At 40.4% G+C, this 12,997-nt stretch overlaps 1 long non-coding RNA gene across 2 annotated transcripts; it reads right to left on the reverse strand.

Moving 5' to 3' along the window:
- Positions 1 to 747: 747 nt before the first annotated feature.
- On the reverse strand, positions 748 to 5,392 carry LOC108707645. Of its 2 annotated transcripts, none has more exons than XR_005965549.1 (4): positions 5,348 to 5,392; positions 3,971 to 4,072; positions 3,611 to 3,697; positions 748 to 806 (listed from the first exon to the last, which is right to left on the reverse strand). It is a non-coding gene; the product is annotated as an uncharacterized LOC108707645 (long non-coding RNA). The 2 variants fall into 2 exon arrangements; XR_005965548.1 differs by lacking the exon at positions 748 to 806 and adding an exon at positions 3,107 to 3,181.
- Between the last annotated feature and the right edge of the window lie 7,605 nt (positions 5,393 to 12,997).

The following is a 12,997-nucleotide window of genomic DNA, read 5'->3' on the forward strand; positions in this document are numbered from 1 at the left end:
GGGCCTATAGAGGAGTTTGTGTGATTTGATTGAATAGGGGCCTGTGTTTGGACCAAAATAAGTTTAAATGGATTAAAGTTATAAATGAGCTCAAACCTGAGCACTTTCCTCCGGCTCCTCCTCTTTTCCCAGATCCTCTTCCTCTGGGCTTTCCTGGCTGGTGTTGGTGCCAGATGATTCCTGGTAAATAGAAACAATTAGTGAGGCATCTATCAAGGTGAAGTGATTAAAAGTATCATTAAAGACAAATATTATCATGTGCATTTAGCTCCTCTAAGGGCTCTTAGAGACAAGCGTTTTTAGCTGCGCTTCCCTGTGCTCCAGTTTCATGTGTTCAGCCGCAGGGGAGCGCAGGAGTAGATGCACTGAATTCTTTTCAATGGGGCTGTACTCACACAGACACATGTGTGGGAGGAGAGCAGGTTGGGACACAGCATGTTGCCTTTTTCCTGAGTTTGGCACTTACATGTGTCTGTGTGAGTACAGCCCCATTGAAAAGAATTCACTATATCTACTCCTGCGCTCCCCTGTGGCTGAACACATGAAACCGGAACTCAGGGAAGTGCAGCCAAAAATGCTCATCCGTAAGTGGCCTAAAGAAGTTGTTTGGAATTATGGGGGAAAAGGGGCCTATGGTGTAGTTTGTGTGATTTGATTGGATAGGGGCCTGAGTTGGGACTAAAATAAGTTTAAATGGATTAATATTATAAATGAGCTCAAACCTGAGCATTTTCCTCCGGCTCCTCCTCATTTCCCAGATCCTCTTCCTCTGGGCTTTCCTGGCTGGTGTTGGTGCCAGATGATTCCTGGTAAATAGAAACAATTAGTGAGGCATCTATCAAGGTGACGTGATAAAAAGAATCATTAAAGACAATTATTAACACATGCATTTAGCTCCCCTAAGCAGGGCTGGATTTACATAGTGGGCGCCCCTAGGCCCACTGCCGTTCGTCACCCCTGTCCCCTCCCCTTTATTTGTGCAAATTTTCATAATCAATGGGGACTGGCGCATAGAAAAATTAAAAAAATGATCTCCAGCGCATTCCCAGTGATTTTGAACCAATGTGGGTGTGGTTGGGCAGCATGCTGCCCCCCTAAAATCCTGCTGCCCCCTAAAATCCTGCTGCCCTAGGCCTGGGCCTAGGTGGCATTTCCACAAATCTGGGCCTGAGGATTCAAACGATCAGATCTTTGCATCTATGGCCAGCTTTAGGCTGGGGGAGTAGGGAGGGGGGTCTATGTAGGGTAGGGTTTTTTTAAGTTTAGGGTTGAATTCTCCATTAACTTGTGCAATGACGCACATTTACATGTGGGCTGCTTTGATTTATATGCCAGGGCTGCTTTTTACGGCCAGTTCGGCAGTGGCAGGGGCAAAGTCAGATGTGTACTTGTGAAATGGAATAAAAGTGACTTAGTGCAGCCTACAAGCATATGTAGCAGTGGTGGGTGGCAAACTGCAAGTACAGGCTCCTGTGGGCAAGTAACGCTGGTCCTGACAGAACACTACAGAATACTGACAGAATACTAACACTCTCTGTGTATTAGGGAGGGAATCTGCATCCTGTCTCCCCGCCCACCCTTCCTGATGCACCGCCCACAAAGTTCTCAATTGGATATGCTGCGCGGGCACTGGATAATTGGCAGATTACATCACCAATGGACGGGCCGGGAGGGGGGAGTCTGACCATCAAGCCCAACTAACGTGTAAGTTTTTCTCTATGTGGCTTCACTGCAGACAGTTGTGTGCGCGTGCACATTCCATAGAGGGAACATTTGAAATGTTTTTAGGAGTTTGTGTCTGTGTCCTACGAATTTTAGTAGCCGATTTCACCCTTAGACCAATGTGACAAGTGGGTGTATGTTAGTGTGAGTGAGTGAGGGGGGGATCCCTGTAAGCAGCCAATCAGCGCCTCCCCCTAGTTGATTCTAAATTAAAGGCAGAAGCGCAGCGCTGTCAGACCAGTCAGGGAAACCCCAGAACGAGGAGGGAGATTGGCCGGAGAGTATCGATTCGATTGCTTAGGGATTGCACTGAATTAGCGCCTCTACAGACATGACAACCAACAACGGGCCTATAGAAAACGGGCAACCGGATAAGAAGCCCAGGGCCGGCGCATCCTCATCCTCTTGGTTTCGGAACACTAGCCGATCGTCGCTAGTGTTCCGACATAAAACTGCTTGTGCGGCTGGGCGGCATGCCGCCCCTTAATTGATGCCGCCCTAGGCCCGGGCCTATGCGTCCTTGCCGCAAATCTGGGCCTGCCCCTATGGGCTCTTTAGAGACGAGCGTTTTTTAGCTGCACTTCCCTGTGCTCCAGTTTCATGTGTTCAGCCTCAGGGGAGCGCAGGAGTAGATGCACTGAATTCTTTTCAATGGGGCTGTACTCACACAGACACATGTAAGCGAGGAGAGCAGGTTGGGACACAGCATGTTGTATTTTTCCTGCGTTTGGCACGTACATGTGTCTGTGTGAGTACAGCCCCATTGAAAAGAATTCAGTGCATCTACTCCTGCGCTCCCCTGAGGCTGAACACATGAAACTGGAACTCAGGGAAGTGCAGCCAAAAATGCTCATCTGTAAGAGCCTAAAGAAGTTGTTTGGAATTTATGGGGGAACAGGGGCCTACAGAGTCGTTTGTGTGATTTGATTGGATGAGGGGCCTGAGTTGGGGCATTTCAGTTTAAAAGTATAATTAAGGACATTTATTATCACATGAATTAACTTCCCTAAGGGCTCTTAGAGATGAGCATTTTTAGCTGCGCTTCCCTGCATTCTGGTTTCATGCTTTCAGCTGCAGGGGAGCGCAGGAGTAGATGCACTGAATTCTTTTCACTGGGGCTGTACTCACACAGACACATGTAAGTGAGGAGCGCATGTTGGGACACAGCATGTTGCATTTTTCCTGCATTCTGTGCTTACATGTGTCTGTGAAGTGCAGCTAAAAACACTCATCTGTAAGAGCCCTAAAGAAGTTGTTTGGAATTATGGGGGAAAAGGGGCCTATGGTGTAGTTTGTGTGATTTGATTGGATAGGGGCCTGAGTTGGGACCAAAATAAGTTTAAATGGATTAATATTATAAATGAGCTCAAACCTGAGCACTTTCCTCCGGCTCCTCCTCCTCATTTCCCAGATCCTCTTCCTCTGGGCTTTCCTGGCAGTTGTTGGTGCCAAATGATTCCTGGTAAATAGAAACAATTAGTGAGGCATCTATCAAGGTGACGTGATTAAAAGTATCATTAAAGATATTTATTATCAGAAGCATTTGGCTCCACTAAAGAAGTTGTTTGGAATTTATGTGGGAAGTTATGGCTGATGATATCGTCAGGCTCCACTATTGACTCCTGGTAAATAGAGAGACACCACTTGTGTAACATCCAGGTGAGGTGCTTAACGATATCAATAAAAACATGTATTTTCACATCAGCACCTTAGGGAGGCTGCTAAAATGAATTTCTTTAACAAACTAAAAATTTACATGAGGGTGAACCGCCCTTTTAAGAGAGAAAATATTGGTTTGTGAGATCAACTCAGCCGAGTAGAGAATATGATGAAATCCATCTCATTTCTTCCATTATAGTTTTTTACTCTTTGATTATTTTCTGCTTACCTGACAGTGGAGGAAGTTGATGGATTGGGTTGGTGGTTGGGGGGAGTTGATGGAATTCTCCCCCTCGTGCTCAATCACTTGTTCTTCCTGTTTAACACAGAAAATAAAGATCAGGAACAAATATTTACTATTTTCATAATTCCAGCACAATTGTGGCTGCACTCCAAGTTGCATCTGCTGCAATTGCACATGATCATAACTAAGGGCACAATTGTGCTTCATTTAGAGCCCCTGTGTATTTGGAATTTAGTTATGGGGGAACAGGGGCCTACAGAGGAGTTTGTGTGATTTGATTGGATAGGGGCCTGTGTTGGGGCCAAAATAAGTTTAAATGGATTAAAGATATAAATGAGCTCAAACCTGAGCACTTTCCTCCGGCTCCTCCTCATTTCCCAGATCCTCTTCCTCTGGGCTTTCCTGGCTGGTGTTGGTGCCAGTTTGTTCTTCTTGCACTGGTTCCTCCTGAGTAAGAAAGATAAAGTTAGTCATTGGATAAACTAACTAGAAGACAAATGTGCCTTTTATAAAGTCAGTATATGAATCAGTTAATAGAGCTGCTCCAGCAGAATTCTGCACTGAAATCCATTTCTCAAAAGAGCAAACAGATTTTTTTATATTCAATTTTGAAATCTGGATATCAGGCTAGACATTTTGTCAATTTCCCAGCTGCCCCAAGTCATGTGACTTGCACTCTGATAAACTTCAATCACTCTTTACTGCTGTACTGCAAGTTGGAGTAATAACATCCCCTCCCTTCCCCCCCAGCAGCCAAACAAAAGAACAATGGGAAGGTAACCAGATAACAGCTCCCTAACACAAGATAACAGCTGCCTGGTAGATCTAAGAACAACACTCAATAGTAAAAACCCATGTCCCACTGAGACACATTCAGTTACATTGAGAAGGAAAAACAGCAGCCAGCCAGAAAGCATTTCTCTCCTAAAGTGCAGGCACAAGTCACATGACCAGGGGCAGCTGGGAAATTGACAAAATATCTAGCCCCATGTTAGATTTCCAAATTTAATATAAAAAAATCTGTTTGCTCTTTTGAGAAATGGATTTCAGTGCAGAAGTCTGCTGGAGTAGCTCTATTAACTGATGTGTTTTGAAAAAACATGTTTTCCGATAACAGTATCCCTTTAAAGGGGTGGTTCACCTTCAAAACACTTTTTTCAATTAAGTTGTTTTTAGATTGTTCCCCAGAAATAAATACTTTTTTCAATTACTTTCCATTATTTATTTTTTACTGTTATTTTTATTTTTTACTGTTTTTCCAAAATCTAAGTTTAAAGTTGAGCGTCACTGTCTCTGGTGTTTGAGTCTGGCAGCTCAGTAATTCAGGTGCAGACGCTAAACTGTTACAATTTTACAACATTTCATTGATACATTTCTCAGCAGCATCTCTGGAGTATTAGCAACTATTGTATCAAGTCTAACAGCTGCCTGTAATGAAACTCAGAGATTCTGCTCAGCAGGGACAAAGCAAGAAATGTATCAACTAAATGTATCCATTTAGAACAGCTTACAGGGTCGGCGACCCCCCCCCAGGGCTGCTTCTGAAGGTGAAAAACTGACACTTTACACTTCAATATTAGAAAAACCGTCACACAAAGAAAATAGAAAGTCATTGGAATAAGTCGTTATTTCTGGTAATCTATCTGAAAACAACTAATTGTTTAAAGATGAACCACCCCTTCAAAAAAAGGACTGTATGATACCAACTCCTTTACTGCTTACCAGGCAGAAGCTTTCTGTTGGCTCTTCTTCTTCTTGTGTCTGAGCCTGTTTAAGGAATAAAAAGGCATTAGTTTATAAAATTAAAGTCCTAGCACCCAAGGCAAGTTATCACTAAAGGTGAGTGCATGTTTAGTCTTTGGAAAAAAGTGCTTTTGAGTAGATATAATTGATTTTGGATGGTAAGTTCTTTTGGACAGGCCCCTCTTTACCTCTTGTGTTGGGTATTGGTTGTATCTTTTCTCTATGATTAAAGAATACACCAATATATTGTACAATGCTGCAGAATATGTTGTTTTATAAATACATGTTATTAATAGTAATAATAACTAGATGGTGTCGTTTCTGAAGAAACCACAAGATGTTGGCTTTGAAACACAAGAGGGTGTTGGGCCAGTCGCCCCTGGTGCATAGAGAGTACACAAAGTTGGTAGAATCTGTTTTAAAACTGTGAAAATTGAAGCAAATCAATCAAATTGTACCATTAAAATCAATCCAAAAAACCTGATTGGGCTGTTTTTGGCTCCACCCACTTTTAAAATTTGAATCCCAGTCCCCCTGTGACCGACTGTGCCAAGTTTGATGTCCCTGCCATTAACTGTGAAAGAATGGCAGCAACTTATATATTGACATTGATTAGCAATAGGTAACATTTGATTGGCTGTTTTAAGCTCCACCCAGTTTTCCGAATTTTAACCCCAGTCACCCAGTCATGGTCTGTACCAAGTTTGGGGCCTCTGGCTTTAAAACTGTGAGAATGGCAGTATTTGAAACTTTTACATTGAAGTCAATAGGTAAAATCTGATTGGCTGTTATTGACTCCGCCCACTTTTCCTAAATTTTGACCACAGTCACCCAGTGAGTAGTTGTGCTGAGTTTGGGACACTTGGCATTTTACGCCGTATAATAGCAGCAATTGGCGTTTTTTATTAAGGTCAATGGCTGAAATCCGATTGGCTGTTGTTGCCCCGCCCCCTTTTTTTCCTAATTCTGAACCAGAGTCACCAAGTGACTAACACTTTAAGGTTTCCGGAATCATGACATTTTAACATGTTAAAAATGGCAGCAATTTTATGTTTTTCTATTGAAAATCAATGAATGACATTTTGATTGGTTGTTGGTGGCTCCACCCACTTTTCCTAACTTTGAAGTGCAAACACCCAGTGAGCACATTTGTGATATTCGAGGGTCCATGACATCAATTACGTGCAAATGGCAGCAATTTTCATTTTTCCCATTAAAATCATCAAAGAATTCTGATTGGTTGTTTTTGGCTCCACCCACTTTTCCAGATTTTGATCCCGGTCCTCCAGTGACCCAACTGCTGCCAAGTTTGAGGACCCTCCCATGAACAATCTAAGAGCGGCGACAGTTTTAACTTTTCCCATTGAAACAAATGGCTAATATTTGATTGGCTGTGGTAGACTCCGCCCACTTTTCAGAATTTTAACCCCAGTGACCCATTGGTGCCAAGTTTAGGGTCTCTGGCTTTTAACACTGTGGGAATGACAGTGTTTGACATTTTCTCATTGAAGTCAATAGGGGAAAATCTGATTGGCTGTTTGTTGCTCTGCCCACTTTTTGGAAGTCCCCAAAATGTGACAGAACTTTTCAGTTTGACCCCATGACTAAGTGACCCAAGTTTGGTGAGTGTAACTTTAATGCTGTACGAGTGGCAAAAAGTTTCAAATTTTTCCAATGAAAGTCTATGGGAAAAAATGGGGTCTTTGGGGGCCGCCACAGGGCACGGAGGGGTGGGATCGCTTAACAGAGCACAAGCATTTTCAGAGCACAAGCTTCTTCAAAGCCGAACCATAATAATAAAGGATAAAATAATATCAGGGTGTGTGCAGGAGGCTAAGGGGCTACTCTACTTTGCCAGGAGAGAAAGGAGAAATAAAGGAGAAATGTGGAGTTTGAGAAGAACCCGACCAAACCGTCAGTATCGTTTTCTTTAGGTTCAGTAGGAAGTGGAAATGTATCTGGTGCGGCTTTATCAAGTGTTTCTTAATGAAGCTGAATATAATCTATAGGTAAGTAAATAACATGCTCTAAATAATGGCAAATTGTCTTATTTCTATTTCTCTTCTACAATTCTTCTCTGCTTACCACAACGATTTCATTCTGATCCACAAGATTCAGTTGATTTGATGGGTTTTTTCTGGTTGAAGAAATGAAAAAAAAGTTTGTATCACAAAAATGAATCTGCAAATAGGCAACAAGAATTCACTAGAGATATAGGGGGGTTATTTACTAAAACTCAAATGTATCTCGTATTTTATTAAGCCAAGTTCGGACCAAACTCCATCCTGATTTTATCTTATTTATCAATTAGACTCTGAAATAAACTAAATAAAATTGAGCCAAAAACCTGAATCGTAAGAATATTTTGGATTTGACTCTCGATTATTTGGGGTTATCACCAAACAACCCCAAAATTTTCCAGATTATTGGACAAACCCAATGCAGATCACAATATCTTCAAATTGTAAAATGGACATTTCACATTGACTTCTGCATGATCTCGATTAGTTTGAGATACCAGATTTAATGATGGTAGGGTTTAATAAATTCAAATGAGTTTTTCTCTCTAAAATTTAAGTTTTTGCCCAAAGAACCTCGGCCTTAAAAAAATTTAGTTTAGACAATACTCCAGGAAAAAAAGAAATCATATATATGTATATATAATGAATATAACCACATTTCAAATGTACTTAATTATACTGCTAGGCAAGTAGGGTAAAACTCTACATTAAGGGACATATTTATCAAGGGTTTTGAAAAAATAAAAAAAGAATCATTTAAAATAAAATTCCACCTAAATGGCTCCAAATTGATTGTAAGAAGCCACATGGGCTAAAACACCAATGTGGCAGGTTGAATATTCAAATTTGAATTCTCAAAGGGACAGTACATGATAAATTTCAAAATTCTAATTTGGACTATTCTATAGTCAACTTACACTAAATAAACTCGAAATTCTAATTTAAAAATTCTTATTTTTAATTCGAAGCTTGATAAATCTGAACCTAAAAATTACAATACATTTATATTTTCTGAACAGAATAACTATGCCTTTAAAGGCCAAATTTAATCAAGAGTCAAAGTAAAAATTCAAAGTAAAAAAAAGTTCAAATCTTGAGCTATTTTTGCGTACTAGACTAGGGAATAGTCCAAAGCTGAATTGAAAAAATCTCCCAATTACTCCCTATTTAACTGATAAATCTGCCCCCTACGTGTTAGAAGCCTATTAATAGAATTAAAATTTTTCAGTTTTAGAGATTGTCTCAAGCTCAACCATGGCGTAAACTACTGTATATATAGAGGAAGAATCCCCACTTTCCCCGACCCGGGGGTCTCCTTTAAGGAGAAATCTCCCCTCCCCCCAGCGACTTTCCTAATTGAGAGCTGGGGGACTGACAAAAGCTGCGAGCAGGTGGGGTGGCTGTGGGCCCCTGTTAAGATTAGACTATGGCATCTTACAGTAGCCCTCTGGCATTTGCCACAAGCTATAGATTGCCAGTCTGGCCATGACATTTTTGGTCTGGCTACCTTCCCTCCATGAAGGTCACAAATGAAAATGGATACAGTAGAAAGAAGCGAGTCCTTACCTTGCGAAAGCAAGAAAACAAGATTTGATTCTCTTCCACATTTTGAATGTAGAAATTTCTTTCTATGGAGACAAAACAAAAACATCACATCAGTCATCTCTTCCATGCACAATACCTATACACATATATATATATATATAGAATGGATAAAATACTCAGCAGCAAATGATGGTAGGGCTGGACCACGTACAACACCACAGTTCAAAATCCGATTTCTGTAATTCTAACTTACTCAAGACGACCACTAAGGGGCAGATTTATCAAGGTCGAGGTGATTTTTGAATGAAAAATTTCAAGCTATTTTTCATGTACTCTCCACTAGGGATAGTCAAATTTGATTTGATTTTGAAAAAAAAATCAAAAATTCAAATATAGAAATTTATCATGTACTGTCTCTTTAAAAATTTGACTTCAAACCATTAGCCATCTAAAACCTTCCAAATTGCTGTTTTAGCCTATGGGGGACCTCCTGGGAACCTATTTGGGAGTTCATTTCTAGGAGTTATAGTTTTTTTTGGGGAAAAACTTTGAACTTGGATTTGTAATCGAATGTGATTTTAATTAGATTCATACAATTTGAAATCCAGCTGAATACAGACCTATTCTATTAAAAACTGACCTATTTGCTCCAAAAAAATACAACTTAATTTGGTTGATCTTTTTGAATTTGAAGTTTTGCAGATTCAAAATTCGACCCAAGATAAATCTGCCCCTTAAATTCTCAATTTGACCCTTGATAAATCTGCCCCTAGACGTTCAATTGTTTTCTTAAAAAAACTCCCATTTGAGCTTATTGCGCATATTTGAATTTATTACAGTAAAAAAATTCACATAGATTCTATCTTTGAAAGTCTTTAATATTCCACATAGTTACCAGTCGTTAAAATAGTTTTGAAATATTGTTTTCCTTCTAATATCAGGAGTTGTACTCACCTCAGTCGTCTGAAAAAAGAAATGAGAAATATTCTGAGCTGGCTGCTTGAGACCTTAACTCTGCCCTATTATGACATCACACTGTGCATTGTGACATCACAAAGGCAGCCAGGTGTGGGCGGGATCATATTACACGTGTGAGATTCCCACCCATTGTGACATCACACGTGAACCCGAGGTGGGAAATGTAGGTCAGTGATGTAGATAAAGGTTGGTGGGTTGAGTGGATTCCAAGTGAAGTAATAGAGTGTAATAAATGTTTTAATGGATTTCATTATCCACAAGCCCCCACCTAAAAATAAAAGTAGGGGATGTGGCAATATTGTCTGTAGCGCTGAGCCCCAAGGTGATGGCACCCAAGAGAGACCCCCACTTGCCCCAACCCCCGCTCATCCCCAGCATCCACCTGCAACTTGTGCACCAAATCCCCCCACAGCCAGACAGCAGTTGATGAGTTGGGGGGGGGTTGAGTGGGCCAGAGCTACAGAAGGGCCAACATTAGGCAGACATAAGAGGTACATCACATGCCTCGTACCCCCCACCATTGCACCCCTAACCTAAATATCTGCCTCTTCTGCCCACCCCTAGTTTCCAGCCCAGATTTTGTGTTTCTAATATACAGTGATCAAGCGCAACAGCCTCCTTCAAAATCCTACTAACAAATTCTAAATGATTCCCAGTAGCACCAGCAGTCTCTAAGCCCCACAGTAACAGTATTAATAACATTCCTTTTGCTCATATTTGTACCCAACGATCCCGACTTGTACTCACCTCAGTCTCCTGACAAAGAATGAGCCAATCTGGGCTGCAGCTGGACACCTTCATTCTGTCCTTATTGACACACAGTGACCGATCACAATGACATCACCCCAGGCACAAAGTCAACAGAAAGTACATAATGATTGGTGGGCGGAGTTATAAAATACACTGGTGAATTAATGCCATAAAGAAATGATGTATTTGACATAACCCAATAAAGTGTAAAGCTCTTCATCCCACTAAGCTATTAGACAGCACAGATGTCTCTACTGTTACTGTATAACTCAATAGAACTGTAGCCTGTGTATGTTTATACCTTGTAAATCACTGAGTACAAATTGTGTCGCTATAGAAGTAAATTCAGAAATACTTGATAATAACTGACTTTCAATTTGATATCAACACTTTATTGTTACAACTTGTTGTCCCAGCATTTTACTACATTGCCAGTGTTGTAGGAAATTTGGGGTTTTGCTGAAAATTTAACAAATGTGACTTTTCCCAGTGTAAAAGGGATTCCCCATGGAGTAGTAATAATGGAGCTTTAGTAACTGATCTAATCTCCATTCTCCTCTCTTCTATCTCTCCTATAATATGGATATGGCTCTATCAGCCAAAAATGGCTTCCACCCCACAGCTGTGGCTAATACAGCTCCACTCTGGATGGGGGGTTCCCACAAATATGATACGCTAATGAAAAAGTTAAAGTATTTTGCATATTTTTTACAGGACCTGTTATCCAGAATGCTCAGAACCGTAGGTTATTCTGGATAAAGGATCTTTCTGGTAATTTGGATCTTCCATACCTTACGTCTCCGTAGTTGGAGCTTTCTGGATAATAAGATTTCTGAATAACGGATCCCATACTTGAATGCTTAAAAATATTTCTGGAATTAAAAGTCAATTTGAAATCTATAGAGTTATAAAAAGTCATTTAGTTTTTGTGCTTAGAGACTCACCAAATAATAGGTGTAACAATGTGACTATAAGTCCAGTTCATAATCAGGTGATTCTTTTTTGCTTCTGTTAATAGAATAGTTTATTCCATTTACCCACAAACATTTACAGAATTGTTTTCCTATTTGTAACTGTGCGGAACTCATTAGAAATAGGATCATTCCTGAATCATCACTATGCTATCCTATACTATCTATGGACTGGGGCTCAGGTAGTAAGTACAGGGCCCCATTGGCCCCATTTGCCCCCAAAAAACTGTGATTTTTCAAAGTCCGCCAATTGACTGCTAAATAAGTTCTAGGAGGTCTCGCCATAGGCTAAAACAGCAATTCACGCAGGTTTTAAATAGCGAATGGTCAAAGTTTTAACAGGGACAGTACATGATAAGTTTCAATATTCAAATAGTCTAATTTTTTTCTTATTCAAATCTCATTTTGGGCTATTCCATAGTCAAAGTACACAAAAATAGCTCAAAATTAGATTTTTTTATTTTTTTTACTTTGAATTTGGCAATTCAACCCTTAACAAATCTGCATAATAAACATAATCCGCACGGACAAGTTATCAGATAGACTAGATGTGCGGGTGATACGGTGATATGCTGGCAAATCACAAACCATTTACCCATGTGGGGTGTAGAAAAGATGTCCCAGGCTGTCATGTAGCGGCAAAGGTTGCAGCTTGGACAGTGGAAGCCTCCTGACTTCAACTCTGATAGCCAGGGGTTTCCCCCTTTAAGCTTGCATAACAATCTACAGCAATCAGTTTTGACCAACAATCTCAAAGGTGGTCCCTCGACTATAGCTAATCATGGGTGGTTCAGGCAAAATATGAGACAAATCCATATCGGCACATATTATATTCCAATGTCTCTGACTGTCTCACCCAAGATCTTAGTTCCGGAATGGTACCCTGGTACTTGAACACCAGTCCTGGTTTATGACCCCAAACCAGGACTTGGTGTTCCAGCACCAGTTACAACATTTGAGTTGTCACATTAACTATGTTACGTTTGCTGAATTTTCTGTTGGATTATGCTTGTTTTTATCTATATTTTCCTCCAATGTTAACCCTTTCTCCTGTATTACACTGAAGAGCATGGATAAGCGAATAATCTGCAATGTGTATGACGGGGTAGACTACCCTAGTGTGGTTTATAATTGACCAGGGTAACCACTTGTGGGCGGGAGTATTTATATCTATAAAGAACTCTCTTTGCATACACACACATTAGGTCTTGACAATGGTCTTTAGGTGGAGACCGAAACGTTGACCTGTACTATGTTTTAATGATGTATTAAATAAAAGCTACATTTTTTAACTATTTTCTATACTCTAAATAATTTGGTTATGAAATGCACATTTTGATAGTACTTCAAGTACAAGTCTTCAG

The sequence above is a fragment of the Xenopus laevis genome, chromosome 2L (assembly GCF_017654675.1).
Source record: "Xenopus laevis strain J_2021 chromosome 2L, Xenopus_laevis_v10.1, whole genome shotgun sequence".
NCBI lineage: Eukaryota > Metazoa > Chordata > Amphibia > Anura > Pipidae > Xenopus > Xenopus laevis.